This window comes from Giraffa tippelskirchi, chromosome 10, assembly GCF_054371585.1.
Source record: "Giraffa tippelskirchi isolate mGirTip1 chromosome 10, T2T-mGirTip1v1.2.pri, whole genome shotgun sequence".
Classification (NCBI taxonomy): Eukaryota; Metazoa; Chordata; class Mammalia; order Artiodactyla; family Giraffidae; genus Giraffa; species Giraffa tippelskirchi.
Genome location: NC_137284.1, coordinates 67,134,892 through 67,149,861, shown reverse-complemented (window position 1 = coordinate 67,149,861; position 14,970 = coordinate 67,134,892). Strand labels below are relative to the sequence as shown.

Genomic DNA, 14,970 nt, shown 5'->3' with positions numbered 1-14,970 from the left:
GATTTATTCATGATTTGGCCAGTGGCCTCAACCTTCTTGTCTGCAACCTGCATGTATATTCTGACATGCAAAAATTGTATTTCCCTGAAGGTGGCCTGTTGTGTGAATACCATTGTGCCTTCCTACATACTTTTCTCTCTGCCACTAATCTCTAGTTTTCCATTGTTCTGTTGGTTAATGCTGTCCTTAAGACTCAATAGTATGTCAGTTTGTCTACGATACTTTCCATGGCCTGCCAGGGAAACTAAACTCCCATAGCTTGGTGCTGCACGAGATCTCCCTGTCCATCATCACAGCAGCATATATTCATTGTAGAATTATTGTTCATTTACTCATGCCTATCTAAACATATTAGGTAATCATTTTCTTACAGGTAGAGGCTGTCTTCACTGTATGCATCTCCAGCACCTAGAACAGGACTTGACATATGCTAGACTTAAAACTTATGGGATGAAAGAATCAATGAATGAACCCAAGAAGCTAAATTGATAAAACTAGTTTAGATTATAAGTGTGTTTGTAGCCATTCAACAATTTAGTATGGATAAGGAAAGATAGTCACTTTATGATGGAGAATCCTGGTAAGCACTACCTTAGCCAAATGATTAAGGTTAACATCCCTAATGAAGATCAAGATTAACAAGCCTAATGATGTCAAATTGAAACAATGTATACCTTACACATTAGGATGAGAAAGTACTCCATCTCTGAGGTATTTGTTCATAAAACCAATAACTACAAGCTTATCATGAGAAAAACCTTAGACAAACCCCAATGAAGGAACATTTATAAAATATGTGACTAGTCCTCCTCAAAACTGTCAAGGTTATTAAAAAAATGAAAATCTGAAAAATGTCATAGTATAGAGAATCCTACAGAGACATGACAACTACGTGCAAGGAAAGAATCTTCAATTAGATCTTGAAACAATAAAAGATATTAGAGAAAAAATACTGATGAAATACACACAAAGTCTGAGATTCAGGTGGAAGTAGTTTACCAAAGTTTGTTTCTTAGTTTTGACAAATGTGCTTTCTTCCATTTCTCTGAGTACAAGATGTTAACATTAAGGAAGGTTGTAATGGCTATATTTAAACTCTTTATACTATCTGCGGCTTTTCTGTAATTTTGTAGGTATACCAATATAAATGTTCATACACAAAATATAAGGACGAGTGCCACAATTGAAAATACTAACAAGTGAATACAGTTTCCAGTTAATGGTTAGTTAAACACGGTATGAAAATTTATATGAACACTATTAATCTACATATTTTAATTGAAAATAAATGTACATTCATTAGTCAGTCTTTTGATGTCAGGAAAAGGCTTGCCCTACAAGTTTATTGCCTCATGTGTTGGTACATTAGTCAGTATGAACATAGGGCTTAATTTTAATTCAATAAGTGAGTTATATTAAGGTCAAAAAAGATATCTCCTTCTAAGAACTTTTTTTTTTAACCTTAGAGATCATTAATAACAGGACAGTGATTGTATTAAAGACCTGTATCTGCAGTACCCAACCTACTATGTGAGAAATCATGAGATGTTAAATTTCTGTGAAAGCTGTGGATTCATTTTGTGTTCCTCAACCATGAGGGAATCTCTAGAAGGAAGGTTCAAGACCCTTCAAAATGCATGTCAGCTTTGTCTGTATTAAGCGTCTGACAACATTCTGAGTGGTAGTGCTGAGAACAAGTGGTAGGAGCCATCAAAAGTTAACAAAGTGAAAGTCACCCGTGTCCGACTCTTTGTGACCCCATGGACTATACAGTCCATGGAATTCTCCAGGCCAGAATACTGGAGTGGGTAGCCTTTCCCTTCTCCAGGGGATCTTCCCAACCCAGGGATTGAACCCAGGTCTCCTGAATTGCAGGCAGATTTTTGCCAGCTGAGCCACAGGGAAGTCCCAAAAGTTAACAAGATTAGAGTTTATTTTTGTTGTTGTTTAGTCCCTAAGTTATGTCTGACTCTTTGAGACCCCATGGAATATAGCCTGCCAGGCTACTCTGTCCATGGGATTTCCAAGGCAAGAATACTGGAGTGGGTTGTCATTTCCTTCTCCAGAAGTTTATTTAATGATTGGATATTCAACTATTCATTAATTTTACCTAAAACTTGAAAATTTAAGAATCAAGATCTTTGTAATTCTTTATAGACCATTTGAATATCACATAAAATAGGCAAGAAGTGCTTTTTGGAAAAATGTCTAAGTGCACTATAGAATTATTGGTTGGCAACCATACCGTGGGATTGGGCAGACAGATCTCTATTAATTCAGCTCTGAGTGTTTTATAGACGATAATAAAAATTAGTGAGTTTTCACACTACGTTGTACTTAATCTTTATGTGACCGTGTTGTAGTTTTTCTCTGGAGTGAAAAAGCAGTTTTCAAGAGGAACTATATCACTGAGAAAATACATTATATACTAAGAGGAATTAAAATGCAGTAACTGAAAATAATATCTGAAACTGGAATGAATAGGATTAGATTACAAAAGAGAGTGCAGTGTTTATTCTTAATTATTTAATATTCTCACAGAAATACTGCTCTCCATTGAACTCATCACCAAATTGATGAGACATTTGAACATGCAGAATATAAATTTGATCTCTCAGACTTAGATGAGTATCCCCAGTGGATGATAAATTTATTTCTAGTTGCTATAAATTTCAGGTCTAAGAGATAAGGAAATACAATACCATAAAAGTAGATTCAGTGCTACATTCTAAACACCTTCACTATTTATTATTGAGCTGATTTGTAAAGATAACCAAAGTCAATAAAGCTTTGCTATGTATCTTATCTATTAGGGCTGTAAAATATCTGTATGCTTATAAATGTTAATGAAAGAGACTAGGTAAGCAAATGTCACTGACTGCAAATTAGAGTTTGGAAAGACAGTAATATGTAGCACGGTAGTTTAAATCGTAAATTTTCTTAATCTTTACACTTTGAATAAAGGATAAGGCCACCTTGGTTTAGCTGAAGTCTTCACTAAGGGAAAGGAGTCAGGACTTGATTGCAGGCACACTTCTAACCTTAATGGTAATATTTTTGAAGAATTGTATCAGAAAGTAGCAGATGGTATTGTGAACCTCAGTGAACAAAACCATAATGACACAAAAGACAGCCATTAATTAGGTATGAATTACTGTGTTTTAAAGTGCTGGCTGTGGAAGGAGAAATGCCACCTTTGAATGAATAGCTTCCTCTGTCTGACCTGACCTCCTCCCATTTAGATGTGAAGGTGATAAATCACGAAGTGCAGCAACAGCAGGGATCCTTATTAATAGCTACATCCAAGTCATCTGGCAATCACTGCGAGTGCCAGTGACACGCACAAAGGTTTTCCTTCTCAGCTGAAAGGATGTGAATTTTCTATGAGAATTTGTTAGAAGTGGATGGGATGTGGAATTCTCTGGGTTGTGCATCTGAGCACTTCATCTACTAGACAAGGTTGCAATTCTTAGAACGTGCTATATCAACACATGAAGGCACTATCACAGTGATTTGAATTGAGAATTTTATATAATTAAAGTAGGTATATTCTTGAAACAAAAAAATGACTATTCAATTTCTCTTTAATGAAAATAAAATTGAAGAAATGAGCAAAGTATTTGCTTTTTACTAATCACCTGAAAGAGGAATCAAGTTTTTAAATGACAACTTAAAACAGCAACTGGATTTAGTTGTTTCCCCTCCCTCCGCCTAATTGTTACAGAAACAATTGAATCTGATCATTTCTTTTAAAAATATATTTTTCAAGTTTTCTTAAGTTCAGTCATTCTGGTAGTGCCTCGGAGTTTGACAGCTTCTACTGAAAACCATAACCAGATGATAAGCAAGAAACAGTGAGGTTTAATTTTGATTTTACAAGTTTTCAGTACTCCCAAAGTTAAAAGTTAAAGACTAGCTTGAAGGAATAGAAGGAGTTTGAATTTAAGAAGCCTGAGTTTAAGCCCCAGATTAAGCCTTGTGTGACTTTGGACACATTACTTATCCTTGAGACTTAGCACTCACATCTATAAAGTAGAAATTAGCATGCCAGCATTATCTAGCAAAAGGATTTTGGGGTGAGTACCATATTAAAAAATGTATACATGTGAGCTTTGGAAATAGTAAACTTATATATAGTTTAGAAGTAATATGAGAACTTTCTTTAACTATATTCTTTGTTTCTGTCATCAACATAGTTATTAAAAATTGATTTATATAGGCACTGTATACCTTTACCTTTCATTCTCCTTTTGCCTTCCTAGAGGTGTTAGCTTTATAATTTAAAAATATTTATTATCTCAGATTTACTTTAACCAGTGAATGCTCAAGTTTTCATTTATCTAACCAGTATTTTATCTGTTATAAAGATAATAATACAACATTAGATGAGATCAAGCACATTCAGGGTGGTGTGGCTATAGACAAAAATAATATAATGTTAGACAAGTTGATTGAACAATTGCTCATGAGTTTATTTCCAGTGTTCATTTTATGTATATGTATATATACACAGACATATAAACACACACACAAACACATATGTACATAATGTATAGCATATATATCCCTGCAAAATTTATTATTTAAGTGTATTAATATTTTAGATACAGAGGATGGGCACAGGATAAAGAATAAACATTCACTCAGAAGTTGGTATCACATGAATGCTTTAGATGAAGAGAGGTCTGTGTTCCCTTTGTATCTATGAAGCAGGTACTAACTTTTCTGCTAGAGATTAATTGAAATAGTCTTTCCTATAAAAATATTGAATCCCTATGTTGTACACCTGAAATGAATATAAATCAACTATACTTCAATTTTGGTTCTTCCCTGCTGCTGCTGCTAAGTCGCTTCAGTCGTGTCCGATTCTGTGCGACCCCATAGATGGCAGCCCACCAGGCTCTGCCGTCCCTGGGATTCTGCAGGCAAGAATACTGGAGTGGGTTGCCATTTCCTTTTCCATGGTTCTTCCCAGGGGGCACTAATGGTAAAGAATCTGCCTGCCAGTGCAGCAGATGTAGGAGCCATGGGTTTGATCCCTGGGTCGGGAAGCTTCTCCTGAAGCAGGAAATCGCAACCCACTCTAGTATTCTTGGTGGCAGAATCCCCGGGCAGAAGAACCTGAAGGGCTACAGTCTATGGGGTTGCAAAGAGTTGGACATGACTGAGCATCTGAGCACATACTTCAATTAAAAAAAAAAAAAATTTCCTATGTCAAGAGTGCAAAGCAGGGTGATCTTATGGAGAGTCAGACATTTTATATATCAGAAGGAAAAGCTATAATACTTAAACACCTAGCAGGTTTCCTTGGACACAAGGGAAACCACATCTGCTATTCTGGTGTAATTATTAATAGCATCCCTTGTGCTCTCTGTTTGGACAATGGATTATATAATCATTTACATAATAGGTACTTAGCAAATGTTAATATTCTCTTCAATATCCTAATTTGAATAATAATGTATATGCACACATGCATGCTCAGTCATGTCTGACTCTATGCGACCCCATGGACTGTAGCCCACCGGTTTCCTCTGTCCATGGAATTCTCCAGGCATAATACTGGAGTGGGTTGCCATTCCTTTCTCAAGAGGATCTTCCAACCCAGGGATCGAACCCAGATCTCCTGCATTTCAGGCATGTTCTTTACCATCTGAGCCACCAGGGAAGCTTGATAATGTTTATGGTCACCATTTAAAATGGTATTTTTTTTTTTTACAGAAACAGTATTATGGTAAAACTAAAGTCATTTATTTATCCATTCATTCATTCAGCAATCGTTTGGGTGCTTGCTGTGTTCTGGGTACTGGTAAAATTGTAGGGAAAAAGATAAGTAAACTTCATGACCTCAGGGAATGTGTATTTTAGTGGAAAAGAAGACTCTAGTAAATAAATATACAGTATACTTTTAGGTACTTACACGTACTTAATATAGGCTAAAGATAGGTAATTGAAAATAAAATGTTGTGGGAGAATGTAGGTACATTGAGATAGAGAAGACATCTTTCATAGGGTGACACTTGGGAAAACATCAAATGACCTGAGGGAGAGTGCCATGTAGATATCTTAAAGAAGAGTTTTTCCAGGAGAGAAAACACCTTTCTTAAGTGTTCAGCCACAGACTTCCCTAGTGGTCCAGGGGCTAAGACTCTGTGCTCCTAATGCAGGGGGCCCAGGTTTCCTACATGCTGCAACTAGGACCTGCTGCAGTCATATAGTGTTCAGCCATTGAGTTGGAAAAGATACTTGGCATATTTGACTAGCAACAAGACCAGCGTAGTTGGTACAAAGTGTGCAGAGAATGGATGGGGCTGGAGGGAGGTTGAGTGTCATGGTAAAGGGTCTGAATTGTCTTCAGAATGCACTGGGAAGTTACTGGAAGTGGACACAATCTTAATTTAGCTTCTAAAATGATCATCCTGTGTGCTATGTGAAGAAAAGACTGCAGAGAAGTGTATCACATTTCTCAGATGCACATCTTCAAGTATTGTCAGCTGCACACCTGTCTCTGAGCTCATTGATCCTCATTTCACCCACCCACCATGGTTTCCAAATTAATGTGAGCATGACCTGAGATTACCTTTTCTCATGCCTCTCACCTTCCATTTTAGGGTCTCACTGAGGTGTGAGATGCATGAGATCTTAATAGTTAGTGTCCATGCAAGTACAATCTGGAATTATAAGGGAATTAACTCAAGAAGAGGGAATGTAGACAGATTTTTTTCTCTCTTTCTCAGAATTGTCTTGAGTTAGAGTAGCACTTGTGGTCTCTTAAATGTCTTGAAAGAGTGAGCAATGCATTATTCTTGGTGCCAATCCATAGGCAGCATTGTAGTGCACTCTGCTATTGGCTCAATTCTCTATCTCACATACCATTTCCAATTATTCTGTATCCTTTGGTAGTGCACTTCCTAACACAAGAGAAACACAAATTCTCCCCCTTCCTCTACTTTCTGGGGAAAGCAGGCTAAGATATGAAGAAGACGACAAGTATAAAGACCAGTTGACAATATATTAAAGTCATCCAGGCAGGAGATGCTTGTGACTTGGAATGTAGGGTTTGCTACTGTCTGGTAATCAAGAATGTGATTTAATTATGGTTTTTTTTCGATTTCCCCTTTCTTCACCACCATATTACCTACCTGATTTTTCATCCTTGCAAGAATGAAATACTGTTGAAGATGGTTTTATTTTGATCTTTACTCTCCCTCCAGCAACTTTATTCATTTTTATAACTATTTCATTCTAGTACTCAAAAGCCTTTGTCCTTCAGCTTATCACCATATTAAATTTTAATTCTTTTATGTTTCATGCTCTTCCATTAGTTGCCTCATTAAAACTATCCAAATTTATGTCATACTTCTTGAAATATAATAATCTCCTTACTGCTCAAAAGTATGTGCTTATTCCTAGGGTTTTCCATATGTTACCTTCTCTATAGCCAAATAATATCAAATAGTGACAGTTTTACTTCTTCCCTTTCAAGTTGGATGCTTTTTCTCTTTCTTTCTTGTATTTTTTTTTTTTTTTTCTTCTGGTCTGGTTGCTGTGGCTAGGCCTTCCAATACTGTGTTAAATAGAAGTAGCAAGAGTGGGCAGTCATGTCTTGTTCCTGAAATCTAGAAGAAAACTTTTTAGATTTTCGCTGTTGAGTGTGGTGTTGTTAGTTGTGGATTTGTCATCATCATGTGTGCGTTTAGTCAATCAGTCATGTCAGACTCCTTGTGACCCCATGGACTGTAGCCTGCCAGGCTCCTCTGTCCATGGGTATTCTCCAGGCAAGAGTACTGGAGTGGGTTTCCATGCCCTTCTGCAGGGGATCTTCCCAATCCAGGGATCGAACCCAGGTCTCCCACATTGCAGGTGGATTCTTCACCATCTGAGCCACAAGGGAAGCCCATGTGGATTTGTCATAAATGTCCCTTATTATGTTAAGATATTTACCGTCTATATCCACTATGTGAAAGTTTTTATCATAGATGAATTTTGAATTCTCGAATGCTTTTCTGTATCTCTTGAAATGATCGTGTGATCTTTATCCTTTTGTTAATGTGATGTATCACATTGATTAATTTGCGAATATTGAACTATTTTTACATCCTTGATATAAATCACTTGATCATGTAGTTATTCTTTTTTATATATTGCTGGATTTAATTTACTGACCTTTGTTGAGGACTTCTGCATGTATACTCACCAAAGATATTGCCCTGTTATTTACTTTCTGTGTTGTGTCTTTGTCTAGTTTCAATACCAAGGTAATAATGTCCTTGTAGAATGAATTGGGGAAATGTTCCATATTCTTCAATTTTTTGAGTAGTTTGGGAAGAATAACTCTTCTTTATATGCTTGACAGAATTATCCTGTGACATTATGTGGTCCTAGACTTTTGTTTTCTGAGATTTTTTAAACTACAAATTCAATTTCACTATTAGTGACCAGTCTGTTCAAATTGCTGATTTCTTCGTGATTCAGTTTTGTCAGGTTGTGTGTTTTTAGAAATTTCTCCATTTTTTCTTAGTTGTACAGTTTGTTGGCATGTAACCATTTATAGCATTTCCTTATGATTTTTTAATATCTTTGAGGTTTTCAGTTGTTATTTCTCCTCTTTCATATCTTATTTTGTTTATTTGTGCCCTCTCTTTGGGTGAGCCTGGCTAAAGTTTTATCAATTTTGTTTCTATCTTTTTAAAAAAACTAGCTCTTGATTTCATTGATCTTGTCTCTTGTTTCCATGGTCTATATTTTATTTATTTCCTCTCTGATATTTATGGTATCTTTCTTTCTGCTGACTTTGGGCTTTGTATTTCTTTTCCTAATTCTTTCAGCTGGTATGTTAGGTTGTTTGAGACTTTTCTTGTTTCATGAGGAAGGCCTTTATCACTGTAAACTTTCCTCTTAGAACTGCTCTTACTGCATACCATTGGTTTTAGAAAGTTTCATTTGCCTTTTCTGATTGCATCTTTGGTTTCATCATTGACTCATTGGTCTTTCCGCATGTTGTTCCATTTGCTATATACGTTTAGGTGCTCCCTGTATTGGGTGAGTATATATTAATGGGTGCAGTGCCCTCTTCTTGTATTGGTCCCTTAATCACTATGCAATAACCTTCTTTGCCCTTTATTATAGTCTTTGTTTTGAGGTCTGCTTTGTCTGATATGAGTATGGCTACCCCTGGTTTTTTGTTGTTACTGTTGACATGAAATATCTTTTTCCATCCCCTCACTTTGTCTGTGTGTGTCTTTAGTCCTGAAATGAGTCTTGTAGGCAGTATATTGAAGAGGTTTTTTTGTTTTTTGTTTTTTGTTTTCTCATTCAGCCACCCTATGTCTTTTGATTAGGGCATTTAATCCACTGACATTTAAATAATTATTGATAGCTATGTACTTATATCGGAGAAGGCAATGGCACCCCACTCCAGTACTCTTGCCTGGAAAATCCCATGGACGGAGGAGCCTGGTAGGCTGCAGTCCATGGGGTCGCTAAGAGTCGGACACGACTGAGCGACTTCACTTTCACTTTTCACTTTCATGCATTGGAGAAGGAAATGGCAACCCACTCCAGTGTTCTTGCCTGGAGAATCCCAGGGACAGGGGAGCCTGGTGGGCTGCCGTCTATGGGGTCGCACAGAGTTGGACACGACTGAAGCGTCTTAGCAGCATGTACTTACATGGGCTTCCTTGGTGACTCAGTGATAAATAAAAAAAATAAAATAAAAACACACACCTGCCAGTGCGGGAGATGTGTATTCTATCCTGGGTCAGGAAGATCCCCTGGAGAAAGAAATGGCAGCCCACTCCATTATTCTTGTCTGGAGAATTCCATGGGCAGAGAAGCCTGACCGGCTATGAAAGAATCAAATACAACTTAGCAACTGAACAACAGCAGCAATGTGCTTACATGTCATTTTATTACTTGTTTTCCAGTTATTCTATAGTTCTTCTACATTTATTTCTAATTCTTTTTTTTCTTATGGTTTGATACTTTTCTTTAGTAGTATGTTAAAATTATTTTCTTTTTGGTTTTTGCTTATCTATTGTAGGTTTTCCGTTTATGGTTACCATAGGGTTCATATGTTGGCCCGTAATTATATCTACTTGCTCTAAATGGTAGTCTTTTAAGTTAGGACACGTTTTAAAAGATCTACATTTGTAAATCTTCTCCCCAGGAGAGGATTTTTGTATTCTTGATGTCGTGTTTTATGTCTTTGTGCTTATCCCTTAGCAGTTTATTATGGTAGTTATAGCGTTTTTTACAGTATTTTGTCTTGTAATCTATATACTGGCTTATTTAAGTAATCATCAATCCTAACTACATATTTGTCTGTCTTTCCTAGTGGAATTTTCTCTTTCCTGTAGATTCTATTTTTCTATATAAAGAAGACCCTTCACCATTTATCTTAGGGTATGTTTAGTATTGATGAAGTCTTTTAGTTTTGCTTGTGTGAGAAGTTCTTCATCTCTCCTTCTATTCTCAATTATAGTCTTTCTGGGTAGAGTATCCTAGGTTGCAATTTTTTTCCCTTTCAGCACTTTGCATATATCATGCAACTCCCTTCTGACCTTCAAAGTTTATGCAGCAAAATCAGCTGATAGCCTTATGGGGATTCCCTTGTATAAGACTCGTTTTACTCTTGCTGCCTTTAGAATTCTCTATATATTTTTGACTTTTACCATTTTGATTATGATATGTTTTGGTTAGGGTCTTTTTGGGTTCATCTTGCTTGAGTCCCTCTGTGTTTTCCATACCTGAGTACTGTGTCTGTTTCCTTCTTCAGGCTTGGGAAGTTTTCAAGCATAGTTTCCTCAAATACATTTTCAATCCCCTTCCTCTCTTTTCCCTCTGAGACATTTACAAGGTGAATGTTGGTGTGCCCAATTTACCTCAGATATCTTTTTTAAAATTAATTTATTATTTTGACTATGCTGGGTCTTTGTTGCTGTGCAGGCTTTTCTCTAGTTGTAGTGAGTAGAAGCTACTCTCTAGTGGTACATCTGCTTCTCATTGCAGTGGCTTCTCTCGTGGAGCACGGCCGCAGCAGGTGCAGCACGTGGGCTCAGTAGTTGCAGTTCCCAGGCTCTAGAGCACAGGCTCAATAGTTCTGGCACATGGGCTTAGTTGCCCTGCAAATGGGGGATCTTCCTAGATCAGAGATCAAACCTGTGTCTCCTGCATTGACAGGCAGATTCTTTACCACTGAGCCACTAGGAAAGCCTCTCAGAGATCTCTTGAACTGTATTAATTTTTTAAAATTTGTTTTTATTTTTGCTTTTATGATTGGATTGATTCAATTATTTAATCTTCTAAATAACTTGTATATTCTCCTGTATCAGTCTGTTAGTCCCTCTAATGTATTTTTTATTTCCTTCTAATGTGTTTTTTTTAATTTGAAACTTCATTTCTGATTGGGTTTCTTTATGTTTCCTAGTTCCTTGTTAAAATTTTCACTGTGCTAATTTATTCATTTCCCTAATTTAAAACATTTTTATCACCAAAGCTTTGAATTCTTTATCTGATAAGTTATTTCTGGGGATTTTTAGGGACTTATTTTTACTCTTTCCATTGAGAGCACTTCCTCTGCCTCTTCATTTTGCTTAACTTTCTCTTCCTCTCTGAATTTAGGTTAAACAGTTACCCACTGAGATCTCAAAGGGGTGTTCTTATGTGGGAACATCATTATACAAACTGTGTGTACCCAGTGCATTTGGTGGAAAAGCTGGATTTGTTGTGGATGCAAAGTACGCCTTTCCTCAGGGTGTACTGGCAGTTACCACTTTGGTGTGGGGTGTGACTGGAGATGGAGGGAGCCAGGTTGGAGCTGGGACTTTCCCTCTGCTCAGTGGCCTCACCACCCTGTCAGGTGTGGGATCTGTTCCCAGGCTGTTGCAGCAGAAGCCCTGGGGGTTGAGCGCAAGCTGGCTCTGTTCCCTTGATGTGTGCGTTTTCTTCTCTCCCCACACAGGGACTCTTGCCCTGGAGTCAGGGGAAGGCTAAAGCAGAAGGGGGCTCGTGTAGGCTCGCGGCTAGTGTTAGCCACAGAGACTTGTCCAGGCTGTCTCCAGTTGCACGCCTGTTTAGACATTCACAGTTGTTTCTCTCATTCTGCGCAGATGCAACTTTGTGTGCAAGTCCTCTTTGTCACTTACAGTGGGTCACCGACCCCAGCTATTGCTGCCCCTACCCTCTTGTGGATCCACACTGCAGGACAGGCAGGGTCTACATGGACTTTTTGCCTACACTGGGGCAGAAGCAACTGCTGCCAGGGTTGCAGGCTGCTTCCAACGTTCTGCTTGAGTAAGTGCCAATGATCGCCACCCTGCCCTACCTGGGCTCCTCCTGAGATAGAGGCACCTCTCCATCTATCGGCTGATCTTCACATTCTGGCATATAAAATATTCTTCTCATTATGTCAGCAAAATGAAATAAATGTCAATATCCTTCTTTGGAGGTCAAAACTGCCTTTTAAAATCATTTAGTTCTTAGTTTTCCATTTGCATATATAAGTATCATAGGTGTACTTAGCCCTTTCTTTTAAGTATCAAGAAGAATTATGGCTTTCCTTTATGATTTTGGTTCCAGAAGAATAAAAGCAATGTTGAGGTTTCTGATGGCAGCTTTAAAATAGCTTTGAACAGCCCTAGATATTAGAAAAGAAGGAGAAATTTGTTCTGACTGTTATCATGTAGACCTAGTTTAGTGTTATTATTCAGAACACCTTAGATGCATCTATGATGTTAGCCAAGTAATATCTGTATTTCCTCTATGTGTTCATCATTAGAAAATAATTCATTCACTGTCTGTAAACAAAGTATTTGCTGCTTCTTTGCCTTGATATTAATATGAAAATTTAGTTGTAAATGAGATATATTAGAAAAACGATTATTGAACTTTAAGTACTATGTATTTACCATATGAATGTTTAGAACTTAATAAATTTAATTATGTTTAACACTTGAAGTAATATACTGCCATTTGAGTATAAGAAACCAGGTCATATTGGTTGCATTTTTCTGGTCATAAATTTTTCACTTTAATACAGGATATTTTATGTATATATCCATTTTACATCTATAGTTAAGAATATAAAAGCTAGATATTTATAATTATAAACAAAGCACTTGGTTTTGCTTTCCCATGATTCAAAAGTGTTCTTATCCATCCAGGAATGAATACTTAACAATTTTAGCATCATGTTAACACTATGTCAACATGAACACCAACATCAACATGAAGATGTAGTCATTGTATGTAAGTCAATATATAATTTCTGACTTTTGGAACTATCAATCAAAATTCAGCAATGGAGGTAACATGGCTAGCACTGACATGGTGTGAGTGAAGTACCTCATATCTATAGTACATGGAAATGTCATTTATGTTTTTCTCTTACTCCTGTACACATTATTCCCATAGAAAATGCAATTCTCCAAGGGATTTTTTTTTAGAGGACAAAACCCAGCATGGAAAGTTCTTGTTGAAAACTTGAGATGGGATTGGTTTGTTCAGTTGGTGACAATAGAACTGTCATCAGAAATTGTCAGTAATTTTTCTCATACAAGTATGTTTAATTGCAGTTCTGGATAATCAACACTAGCCTATGCTTTTTGGATATTTATGTTCCAAGGGTTATGTTTACTAAAAGTTCATAGTTATAAAAGGTAGTTCAGCGTCACTAAATATGTTCAAGGTCATCCCAATGTGCATGTGGTCTTTGAAATTACATTCTTTGAAGGCATTTAAAAAAAAATCTGTGTGAGGTAAATAGGTTGAAAACTTTGAAAAGGATTCATCTGAAGAAAGAGGCCTTCAATCATGGTTTATATGCCCTCACCTCCATTTGATAATCTTACAGTAAGGTCACTGCCATGGGCCTCTTACATGTACTTTCAAAGCTGTAAAGATAATTAACTCTGGATCCAAGGTTAGGCAGAGTTGTATAGATGGAGTCGAAACCACATTTACTGTTTTTTTTTCTTTTGTTGTTGTTGCCTTGTAAATAATTGAAAGGTCTTCATGCATGAGTAAATGTGTTGTTTTGTGTTTTAAATGTAAACTATATACTCTAGGTACAGTGTAAAATATATTTGACTTTAAAATGTGCTGAAAACATTTTGAAAGATGAAAGGACATTGATACTTAAGGTTGGAAGAGTAATCCCTTAGGGTTAAGCTCATGAATTAGAATTAATTTCATGTTTAACGTGGTTTCACTCACTTTGCTCTCCGTGTTCTGCAGTATGCCGCATGGCTGACTGCACTTGGTTTTCAAAATTTTATTTTATATTTCTGAACTGTGGCTTATCTATTTAATGATTACATATTATCATACTTGAAGCAGTACATGGTCAATTTTTCAAAATCTTACTGTCAGGATATTACCAAAGGGTGTTATGTGAATCTCGATCAAAGTAAAAATGTGTTCATGTTTTGAATGATCAAACATGCGCCCATGTATCTGATGCTTAATAAAAAAAAACACCCTCTCTTTTGTGCAGCTAAAATCATACCTCTGCTGTGAGGATTTTTCTAGAGAAATGCTTGTTAAAATCCTTAAGTAATGAATGATATTGTTCTTAATATATGTGTGATCGTGTGAATATTCACTTACTACTTTTGCTGAAATGCCTGAAATGCATAATAACATACATAAACATTAGCATATTCATTTAAATTTTAGTGTCATACTTAAATAAGCTGGACTTAGGGTGCCATTATTTATGGTAATGATTAGGGTGACCAAATATATAAGGCTTTTTAATAGCATTTTTGAAGGAGAGGACTGGAAGGCCATGTGTCTTAATACTTCTTGTATCAACAAGATTTCTCTGTTTCCATGGCACAAATGAGATTCTTTTGCAAAAGTTATCTGAGATTTAGTCTATAATTTTATTTCCTTTGTCATTTCAACCACATTATATTTCTGTTTTACATGTGGATCGATTTCTGTCTGGCTTCTTGCTTTTATTATTTA

At 36.6% G+C, this 14,970-nt stretch overlaps 1 protein-coding gene across 3 annotated transcripts in view; it reads left to right on the top strand.

The window, feature by feature from the left end:
- The window catches only part of THSD7A (thrombospondin type 1 domain containing 7A), a 461,702-nt gene that overhangs the window by 84,740 nt on the left and 361,992 nt on the right, over positions 1-14,970 (top strand). The window lies entirely within an intron of this gene.